Source organism: Chenopodium quinoa, unplaced genomic scaffold, assembly GCF_001683475.1.
Source record: "Chenopodium quinoa cultivar QQ74 unplaced genomic scaffold, ASM168347v1, whole genome shotgun sequence".
Lineage (NCBI taxonomy): Eukaryota > Viridiplantae > Streptophyta > Magnoliopsida > Caryophyllales > Amaranthaceae > Chenopodium > Chenopodium quinoa.
The window spans coordinates 4,141,233-4,152,639 of record NW_018744080.1 but is presented as its reverse complement, the minus strand read 5'-3'; the positions used below and the strand labels follow the sequence as shown (position 1 = coordinate 4,152,639).

At 33.9% G+C, this 11,407-nt stretch overlaps 1 long non-coding RNA gene across 1 annotated transcript; it reads left to right on the top strand.

The window, feature by feature from the left end:
- Positions 1-7,857: 7,857 nt before the first annotated feature.
- LOC110691565 lies at positions 7,858-10,929 on the top strand. Its single transcript, XR_002505318.1, has 2 exons — positions 7,858-8,317; positions 9,966-10,929. It is a non-coding gene; the product is annotated as an uncharacterized LOC110691565 (long non-coding RNA).
- Positions 10,930-11,407: the final 478 nt, after the last annotated feature.

Sequence of the window (11,407 nt, the reverse complement as noted above, 5' to 3'; positions counted from 1 at the left end):
AGTCACATATAAGAATTATACAGAAATTTCATTAACCTTTTTTTTTTTCTTTTGAAAAGTTATTGTGGTGTTGTTAATTTGATTTTATTGCCTTTTGTGGCTGGTTAGGGCTACAAACAATCCGGGCAGAGCCGAGTTTTAGTTTTTTCGAGCTAAGCTTGATAATAACTATTCGTGTTCGAACTATCTCGAGCTTGAATAAACTTTCAAAAATCTTGTTCGAGCTGGGCTTGTTAAGAATTTGGCTTGTTCGACCTTTGTTCACGAACGTATTCGTTTGCATTTCGACTTTAAGTTCGAGCTTGAACGGGTCTAAATCGGGCATGATTAAATAAACGAGCCTTAATCTTCTCTAAAAAAAAAACCCTAAAACCCCTCATCTTCTCTCTAGCCGCAAGGGGCTGCCATCATCTCTTTGATGATGGTAAGCCCCAAATTTTCCTATGTTTCCTTAGTTTTTAATTGTTTAATTGTCGATAATCCTCCTTTCTCTCTCATTATGAGAGTTTTGTTCCCAATTTTTGGGTTTGTTCTCTCCGTTTGTGGGAGTTTGGTGTATGATTTTCTTTTCTTCTCTTATGGAAGATTTGAAATGGTTAGTTGCAGTTTGCTTGGAAGATTAATTTTAGTGATTATTCGTCCGGCAAAGAATGAAGATTTAGGGTTTCATAATTTCTCTAAGTATCTAGAGTACCACACGGGTTTTTTTCATCCATACGACGACTATGCATCAGTGGATCTTAAGCCGAATTAGTGCTAACTCACAGATTGTATTGCTTCGAAAGAAGTTTTTTATAAAGGCTATTGTTGATCGAATGTACAATATATTTTGCTTTATGGTGATATATTTTTGTGTTGGGAGTTAAGATTTCTTAAGAATTATTTGCATTGTAAAGTAGTGCCATTTGGCTCTATTTTATCAATGAAATCCTATTTCTTGTCAAAAAAAAAAAAAAAAAAAAACGAGCCTTAATTTATCATTAAAAAAAATGGTTTCTTTCAAATTTTAACACATCCATTTAATTTTACATAAGATGTTTATATTCTTTCTATAAAAAAAGATAATGAAGGAGTTTTCATACTTTTACATGATGAAATAATTAGTAATTTTTACAAATATGTATGAATAAAAGATATATAAATTTTACGAATTTTAATTGGACGTGAAAAAACTTATAAATGGACTTAAACGAGTTGTTCATGAACATTATTGAGTCGAACATGATGTTGTTCGAGCATTGTTCATCTATTTGACGAGTTTAAGATTTTTGTTCAAACTCATTTGTTAGCTTAATAAACAAGCTTTGACCGAACTTGTTCGCGAATAAATGTATCGGCTCATTTACACCCCTATAGATGGTATTTGGGGTCAGCTCAGTTTGGTCGCGCCAATGCCGCTGACAATGCATACATTTATTTAAGGTATTACTTTCATAGTTCCTTCTATTAGGAATTTAGGGTACCAAACTACCAAATAATGATTTGTTTTATAGATTACCTTTATTTATTTTCAATAAAAAAAAATACTACCTCCGTTAATTGTTTTGTGCTACTTTTGCCATTTCGGGATGCTTTGTGTTAAGTGCAACTTTCTGATTTCATTCTATTTTTAGCTAATAAAAAAGCCTAAAATTACGAATTTACCCTTATTACTAAACCCTTTTTTTTTTAATCTTTGCCCTTATTCTAATCTAATTACATTAACCTAATTTAATTACATTACCTAAATCTAATGACTCTCTCCATTTATTACCCCAATCCCCCCCAACTCTCTTCATTTACTCACATCCCCAACCACCAAAAATTAATTTCGATGGTTGGGCTCCTCTATTTCTTCTGGAGTTTTCTCCAAATGAACCCTAGTTCATCATCTGGGGTTTTCTCTCTCCTCTTCTTCTGCGATTTCCCACTTCCTTTCTCCAGATCTAATCTTCTCTCCTTCGATCTTTCTAAAAAAAAAAAGTCCTCTCCCAACACTGGTTAACTTGGATCCTTTGAAGGATGTTTACATGGCTACCAACGACAAAGGAGAGGAGAATCTGATCCAGAATCTCATCCACTGCTTTGAACTCGTTCTCCCTTCCCTCGTCAATTTTATGAGTCCAGCAAAACGGGTCCCTACTGTACCTTGTATACTTACAGAGCTCTGGGTCAAGTCCTTAAAAGTGTGGAGAAGGAAGAAAGACAGAAAAGGGAGGAAGGTCAGGGTGAGTCCCGTAGGAAGTCACTCAATTTCTCCGAGGCTCCTGTAGATCTGGTTGCTGAGAGTGGCGAGGGGACTGTTGTGGCTCCAACTAAGCCCAAATTTAAGAGGGAAAGGCCACCACCCAAGGTTCGTTCTTCGAGGAAGGCGGCGCGTGTTGCTTTGAGAAGGATGCATGGGCTTCCGGACCACGAGTTCATCGTGCTTTCATCTGATGAGGAACCACCCTCCAAGAAACCAGAAGCAACCTCTTGTTTTGTCCCTGTTGTGAAGTGCTATGTGAGGCGGATGAACCCTAGTGTTCAACCCTCTAAGTGACTGCTCTCGTAACGATTCCTAACCCTAACTTATTCCTTTAATTATTTGAGTCCCTCTTGATTGTGTGCTAGTTATTTGTTGGTTGATAAGTCCCTATTTAATGCTTCATTTTGGTTGTTGAATGATTCTGTTTGTGGGTTTTGTTGGTTGATTGATTATTGTTGTTGGAGTATGGAATATGATTCTTTTGGATGGTGGATAATCTGTTGGATCTGGTGTATTTTTGGCTTGATTCTGTTTGTGGTTTTGTTGGTTGATTGATTATTGTGGTTTAATGGATTATGGATAGAATGTTGGGTTATGTTGTGTGTTAATGGCCTATATTGTGGTTGTTATTGGATTATTGTGTTTGAATTAGTTATGGCATTTAAGGGAATATGATTGGTGAATGATGAGGCTATTTTGGCTTGTGTGTTGCATATAATGTTCTCAATGATTTTCTTCCTAGAGAACACTGTGAATTCCTTATTGTAGAAGCACTTAATGTGAGTCCTTGATTGTTGCCTGTGTAGTTTTTAGTAGAGAGTCCCTTTTTTTTCTGAGTATCATGTTATTATGTAATCTATATGATGAAGGGACTCCAATGAATTATAATTTGAACAAGTATGTTGCTCCATCAATCACAATGAAGTGATTGTTGCTGAGGTAAACTTGTTTGAGTTGTTGTATTCAACACACTATTATTCCTCTAATGGGTTATTTTGATTTCACCATAATTCCTTGTTCATTCCAATCAAAATGTGGCTACAAAAAGTCTATTACATGAGCACTAGAACTTACACATCACTGCCTTACTGGGATATGACAACCTAAAACACAAAATACATCTAACCACCTATTCATTACCATTTCAAAATATTTAAAAAATAAATAAATAAATAAAATTAAAAAAATAAAAAACACACTATAGATGGTTATGTGTGGCAGTATATGCTGATGTCCTAACTTGCTGTGTACTCTGGTCTAATTTGCATCCACCTCCATGTCCTCTGCTGCTTCTTGAGTCCCTTCTGGTGCTAGCCTGAACATTGTGTTCAAGTACTCTACAGCCTCTAGCACTATGTCCTTCTGAACATGCACTTGATCTGGATGAACACCTAGATTTTCAAGTTTTTTCTTGTTCATGTGTGGAATTTTTTACCTATTCCCCCTTGTGCCTTGAGTATTTTGATCATGCATCTCTGTAGAGTGACCCATATGTACTTATTGACTTCTGGTTTGAATGTATTGTAAGAGTCAATCACCTTTTCAACTAGATCATCAAGATTTTTAGGGAAAGATTGATATTGTAGGGGACTGGATAGACCTAAACAGACCTAAATCCAACACATTTAGATCAGAAGATTGAGCTGGTTGGAACACAAATTGAATATTAAATCCATTGGCTGTTGTTGCTGTAACAAACTCTTCATCTCTTGGTATTTGATGTGGCCTTGCATTGTCCCATTGGATGACAACATTCTTAGGCAGACTTTCAGGGCCATTTATCCATAATTGCTGGAATTACTTTGTTAAGCAACATATCTCTGATGACCTCCCTGTTCACATTCTGGAGTTCCCTTGTAACCATTGTGTCTGCTGCTTTATTCTTGCTTGATTTCTTTGCTCTGCCTTTGACTGTGAATGGGAAAATCCCATACTTTCCATCATGGAGTAGTTCCCCATTAATGCCATATAATGGCTTTCCAATAATTGCCATGAACATAGCCTTTCACTTGAATCTTCTTGACTGTTGTGCCATGTATGGATCTTCTTCACTTGAAAGAAGATAAAATCTCCTTTTGTCAAGGTTCAAGTAGAACCATTTCTCATCTATGTGAATTGCATAACTCATGTCTTCAAAAGTGGGGTCCTGATTTCCTTCAACTGGGTTTATATGACTTAGAACCCACTTCATTCTACTTATCTAGTGATCTGCTGTCAGTGCTGGTTTGCAATTCTTGCTGTGTGTGTTCTTACTTCTTAGCCTTCCCTTTTTCTTCAAATAGTGCAAAGTGACATGAGAAATTTTGAGTGCTGCTGCATATGACCTTTCTGTCTGCCTTAAATAAAGAGGGACTGATTGTAGGAATTCATCTGTAAATTCCCTTGGCTTTGGACCTATACTGCCATACTTCTTAGTCCTGACATTAATCATATTGCCTTCAGCCATCTGTTTTTTTATGTCTGTGAATATTCTGGTTATTGTTGATTTGTGCACTCTGAATTGTGTTGAAAGTTGCATTTTGTATCCTCTTGGCAAAGCACCATCTTGCATCTTCATCAACATTGCATCAATAATCTCTCTTCTCTGGTACATGGTAAGCTGTTTTCTGTTGATTGTGTTTGTTGCATGTTCTGTTTCTTGATGGATGGTCTCTTCATTACCTGCCCCAACCGTTTCTAGTGTCCCTTCTTCAGACCCTTCTTCTTGCTGCATGTTTTCATTTTCAGAGTCATAGTATTCTGTGTCTTGGTCTTGAATTTGTTCTTCCTCTTCAAAGTACAATTCTGCCATGTGTTCCTCTGTCTGTAATTCATCAACATCATAGTACTGAGATTCATCGAAATCTGCCATTGTGGGGTCCCTTTTTTTTTTCAGGTTGTCGATGATGCTGTAGGGGTGGCAGATGAAGGTTTTTGTGAAGATGAAGTTGCCCTACTCTTTTGTGTACATAAAAAACGAACCAAAGCAGTCTTGAAGATGGTGGATATCCTTGTGCAGCACTAATGTAATCTAGGTTGTAATTTTTTGGGTTATTATGGACTAATTTCAGGAATTAGGTGCTAACTTTTGGGGTAAACATTTCATGGATTTGGTTAAACATTTGGTTGGTGTAATTAATGCTTTGAACTTTCAAAGCTTTTTGACAATGGGGGCTTTCTTTTATAAACCTCATAAATGAGGTATGGTGGTTGTTTAAATGGTGGACAAAAATTGAATGCATGCTTTTTTTTTTAAAAAAAAAGGTGGAGGGAATTTTAATCCTACCTTAAAATTCAAATTGTTTGAAATTTTGGTGAAAAAATGGAAAGGAATCATATTTCCTACCAAAGAAATATGATTTCCCCACCAAAGCACATGGGGGGACCATTCTCTCTCTCTCTCTCCTCTACCTTTAATTAATTGCATGTTACTCTCTCTTAATCAATGCCCTCCATTTATTGCATTGGCAACCGTGAACCTCTTCAAAGTTGCACAAAACAATTAATGGAGGTAGTATATGTACATTTTAAATTTACATGTTACTCCTATAAGGCTATAATGCACTATGATAAATTGATAATATCACTTTGAAAGACTATTACGGTTACCTGTGAAATCCCTTTTGAAATTCAAATCAGTATGCAAAAATTAGAAATATAATCATAAACTCTAAATTCACCAAAATCCAATCAAGTTTTTCAAAAAAGCGATATGATCTTGCATCTTGATCTAAGGATCAAATTATACACAAAATAAAATTTAAAATTGGTACCAATATCATCAAAATATTTCAAGTTCAACATGTACAATTCCAATAATTTCGTTGGATCATGTAACGGCATAGTTTGCATTTATCGTGCGTGGTATCAACACGTGTACTAGTGATTTGTGTTTATGGAATCCCAGAATTGATGAAGCTCGGTTCATCACATTCCCTAACAAGTACAAGTAATTGTAAGGTTGTGGTAATGAGAGCATCTTCGAACGCAAAATGGAAAATTGCCCTATCAAATACTTGATTTTAGACAACCAAAATCAAAACTTTTGCTTCATTCAATTCATGTTGCTCTTAATGTTTTCTGTGTTTTTTAAGTTGACATTTTTTTTCCTCACATTAACTCATACGTAATTAAATTTTTTACTATGTTATAATGATACACATTGACAATTTTTTTAAAATGGTTAATAATAATAATAATAATAATAATAATAATAATAATAAATTTAAAAAATAAATAAAAATAAGGGAAATTATCAATGATACCCTCGTAGTTTTGACTTTTATCAATGATACCCTTCATTAAACTTTCATTATCAATGATACCCCTATAATTTTACCTTAATTGCTGCAGTAATCATGACGTTAAACAAACGTTAAGTTTGGTCATTTGATAGATTTAATGTGTTGACTTGGATTGACAAAAATGCCCCCCACTCATTAACACCCCCCAAGCCCAACCAACACCATTTAATACTTCAAATTTGATCGTTCGTCTTCTTTGAAGTTGCTCCCCTGTTCTTCTTCTTCTTCTGAGGAACCCTAACTAAGGCTAGAGTGAAGCAAGATCCTTGAAGATTTAGCGGTTCTTTGCAATTCTAAAGGTTAGTGCTTACTTCTCTAGTGAATTTTGAGAATTTTGGTTTAAATTGTTAGGTTTAAGGTAATGTATGCACCTTTGTGGAATTTGTTTGATTTTGTGTACAATTTACAAATGCTATTGGATTTAGCTCTGAATTATGCTAAATACATATGATCATGTTAGCTTGCTAAATTTTTAATCTTTTCATATATTAAAATAGAAATAAAAAATCAGAAAGGGATGAAAACAAAAAGAGGGGTGAAGGTTATATAGGAAAGAGGGAAATCAATTAACCTATACTAAAAGCGAACCTAAAGTGACACTTGTCACGATGTTATAAAAAAATTTCCCACCTTTTTATCTTTCCTTTTTTTTTTTTTTTTTTTTTGTCAAATTTTAATAACTTCCATTTTATAACCTACCATAATACTTATTTCCATTTTGACAACACATTTAATCCAATCATACTCAATTTTAATTTTTTTTTTTATTATTTTTTAACATATATTTTATATACTATAAATCTTTTAGTTACAACTATACTAACACAGTTTAAAATTAAGGTATTGACATATATCATCATCCAAGATTATCATAATATTATTATAATTTTTTTTTCCTCCGACTTAAAATTTATTTTAATTAAAAATAGGAATAATAATTTTGGTATGATACTTTGTATAAATCTTACAAATATACATAACGTTTATAAGAACAACTGAACAAAATCATTTTATTATATTATGCTCCTCCGTTTTTTTATGAGTTATGGTTGAATTTGCACATTTGTTGCGACACAACTTTGACCATCAATATCTTCAATTAGAGACTATTATTTTGTTACAAATATTTTTTTTTGGATAAATTTGTTGAATTAACACCATTCTTTATAAATTTTGTCGTAAAGTTTAATTATGATCGTGCATGGCAAGAGATTTAACCTAGTAAAGAAATAAAAGGAGGGAAAACTTTTGAGATTTTTGGAGGGAGATTAAATGATAGGGGCATTTAAGTATTTTCACATTCCCCACCCCATTAAACCTGTTAAATGGCCAAACTTAACGTTTGTTTAACGTCATGATTATTGTAACAATTAAGGTAAAATTATAGAGGTACCGCTGATAATAAAAGTCAAAACGACAAGGGTATCATTAATAAAAGTCAAAACGACAAGGGTATATTGATAATTTCACTAAAAAAAATTATGAATCCCATTTCACCACCAAAAAAAACTATCCATGATAAATCCCCAAATAAACCCTAAAATTCAATGTTGATCAACTATATTAGAAATTAATCCCTTAAACCATCAATTTGATCTTTAATACTAATTCAGGAGAACACATCAATGAAGAATCAAATCAAAGATTTAAGATTTATGAAAAATTTAACAAATTTTCAGTTGATTTGGGGCTCTTTTTTTCTTACATTTGGCGTGATTTCGTTTCTGGGTTTTCTTTATTGTGCTGTCATTTCCAAGCTCATGCCGCCATCACAAAACCCCTTAATATTTGCTATACAGAGAGACAGGTTATTTTCTACAATATTTTTTTTTATTTAAATTTATTTGCATATGATTATACATTTTGTATTTTAGGATTGTTTTCAGTGTATTACATGTTGTTTAAGTTGAACCTTATTCAACTATATATTTAATTTTATGAATTATATGATTACAAGAATAAGGGGACTGTTGGAAGATTAATTTGAATAATGGGTTATGCACAAATTGTGAATCATGTTTTATAAGCGTTGAAGATTTTTGGTATTAGAATGTGGAAAGTTGGTTGATAAAGCACATGATTGGTATTTTGATATAGTGGTTAAGTAGTAAAAATCTTTAAAAAAAAAAATAAAAAAATTATGTACTAATGTATCTATCTAGAATGATTATGAATTTCCTAAATTAGAACTATATATCCAATGTTTTCTGCAGTACTTAAACTGATACTATTCAATTTGATAGTTGGGATCTTAGTTTAGGCTGAATTGGCTAGGTACAAATGCGTAATGTATAAACGAAAATGTAGGTGGACTGAAGATACAAAGAGGGGAGGTAGGTTCTAGCAATGGTTTTTACCACATTGCATTAATTGATTAAGGATCTAATACGACTTTGCTTGAATCAGATGTCATTCATGTTACAAAAGTGATGATTTTGAGTTACATCAATATCATGGAGGTACTGTTTGAAGTGAGGATAAATGAACCAAAAGGAGGGTGTTTTGTTTAGTTGTCTTGAAAGTAGGAATTCTTCCACTATTGGTCATAAGAAAATATAAATGCTGGAGGGGGTGAAGGCTAGTAGGCTACTTCTTCAGGGGTTTCTCCCTAATTACATACAAGCGGCTGCTGTGAAAGCAGTTCTATTGAATTATTGCTCGTGGTTCTTCTGCTTGAGGATTAATTTATTATTGAAGTGTGATTTTGGCAGTTTCTTTGTGTCCCTTCATTGTTACCCTGTATATCATAGAGGCCTCGGTTATTAGGAGGGGGGGGGGGGGGTGGGGGGGGGGGGTACATTCATTTATTAAGAAGCCCGAGTTGGTGGTTGGTAATTTTTTATTTTTTTATACATGCTTTGATTCATCTAGCTATGCTAATAAAGAGGATAATGGTCCATTTTTATAAGAGTAAGATGGGGGGTTGGGTCAAATGTGATCAACAAAGTAATTTCTGTTACACATCTCCTGCAAGATCTCTACGTTCATGGATTTGAAATATATAGATATTCCTCGTATATTTTAGCCTTTTGGTTTGAATAGCAATCTATATTAACTGGACAAAAATGCATTTGGCTAAAGATAGTGTGAGAAGTGATTTTTATTGAGATGAATGGAGTAATTCATCCTTTTATTGGGAGTAAATTTCATGTCAAGTCAGTATGGAATTGTGGCTGGTCTCATGATCCAGATAATTAAAGGCATTGCGAGGTGCAAGTAGCTGAGAAGTGTTCTTTACAGTTTTGGTTCACCTTTTATCTCTGTGATGCAATTTTTATTTCATATGGTTCACCAAATACCTCACTCTGTACCTAAGGGGTGTACTGAATACAATGCATTCGCTGCCTAGATGCTTCTTTTGTTTCATTACTTTATGCTTACTCTTGTTTTTTAGTCTTCCATAATGTTTGTGCTGTTAATATTGGATTGCTGATTCTTTTGGCTTTTCTTTACAGATATTATTGCTTCTTGGTCCCATTGTCGCTTCCAATCCTTGTGGTTGCTGTCTACTTCCATTGGCTCAGCATGAAACTCTTCAAGCATGCATGATTTTTGCACCAGTCTTCATATCAGTTTCATGCAGACTAATTTCATTGTTATGAGCCTCACTACAAGCAGAATTTAAATGTGGTTGGACTACTTGAAGACAGTATCAGTTTGGCAATCTCCCCAAAATGCAGATCGAACCATTCATCATCTCTAATACTACATAGTTGTGGACTATTGCTTTTATGTAGTAACACTTCCTATTTCAGCTGTCTGGAAATCTGGATGCAAGCATGATCAAATAGGTTATTGGACTGCTTTAACTTTGAAAGGAACATCAGAACTGTAAACGCTGGAAGTATAGTGTCAATTGTCTTTCATGATACACACATGATTTTTTTTGTGCACATGCATATACTTCTTGGTGAATGGTGATGAGTGTGAGGTAAAGTACTTGAACATGAAAGAGGATAAGTAGCCAGGCAGTAGCAAGGTTAGAACATTCAGGATCAATATGGAGCATGGAGATCGGAGGCAAAATGAGCGGAAGAGGCAGGAAGAAAAATAATTAATTGTGGAAATCAGCACAGATCATGCCCGATCCAGCGATCCTTAGCTCAAGTGCTTTTGTGAAGTTCTGGAAACTGCATATTTCTGCAATTTCGAATGGTTAGTTTATAAAAGTACAGAGAGTCTAATGGAATGCGCCTTTAATGACATGGCATGATCAATTGTAGAATTGAAGCATCTATATGATGGTATTACTATCCTCACGCTAAGCTTGGAACTATTTTGATCTGAGTCATATCTCATATGGAATAAATGTATTTGTACCTGATTTGCAGGTACAGCATCACTTTATCCTCTTTGAGAACTTTAACTTGTACTATGAGCCTTTTTTCTTGGTTGCTTATATAGTTATATTATGGCGTACTCCCTCAATCTAAATTTCAGTGTTAAAACCTTTACTTTAGGGGGGTATTCAAGGGTATTACTTTGATAAATTTTTAATTAATCACCTTCCCTCTGAAATTAATCGGTACATTTTATCAACACCTCATATATTGAACCATTTCTAACACCCAGGATTGCTCGTTAGCAAGATTCATTTTAACGTATTTATATAAAAGTATAATTTAATACTTGAATTTTTGAAAATAAAAGCATTTAGTCCACTGATTCTTATGACAGGATATCTCAAACACATACTCGGTTGACAAAAGAAAATCAGTTTGCTAACTACATTGTTTCTTTCTCCATTAAATGGTATCATATTATTTACATGATTAGTTAATCTTAATTATTTAATTCCTAAGAGACTAGTGGTTTGTTGGAAACCTTTAGGACGTTTTATTTGACATATGAAAAACAAACAATTAAAGAAATACCTGAGGACATTGTTATGTGGTAA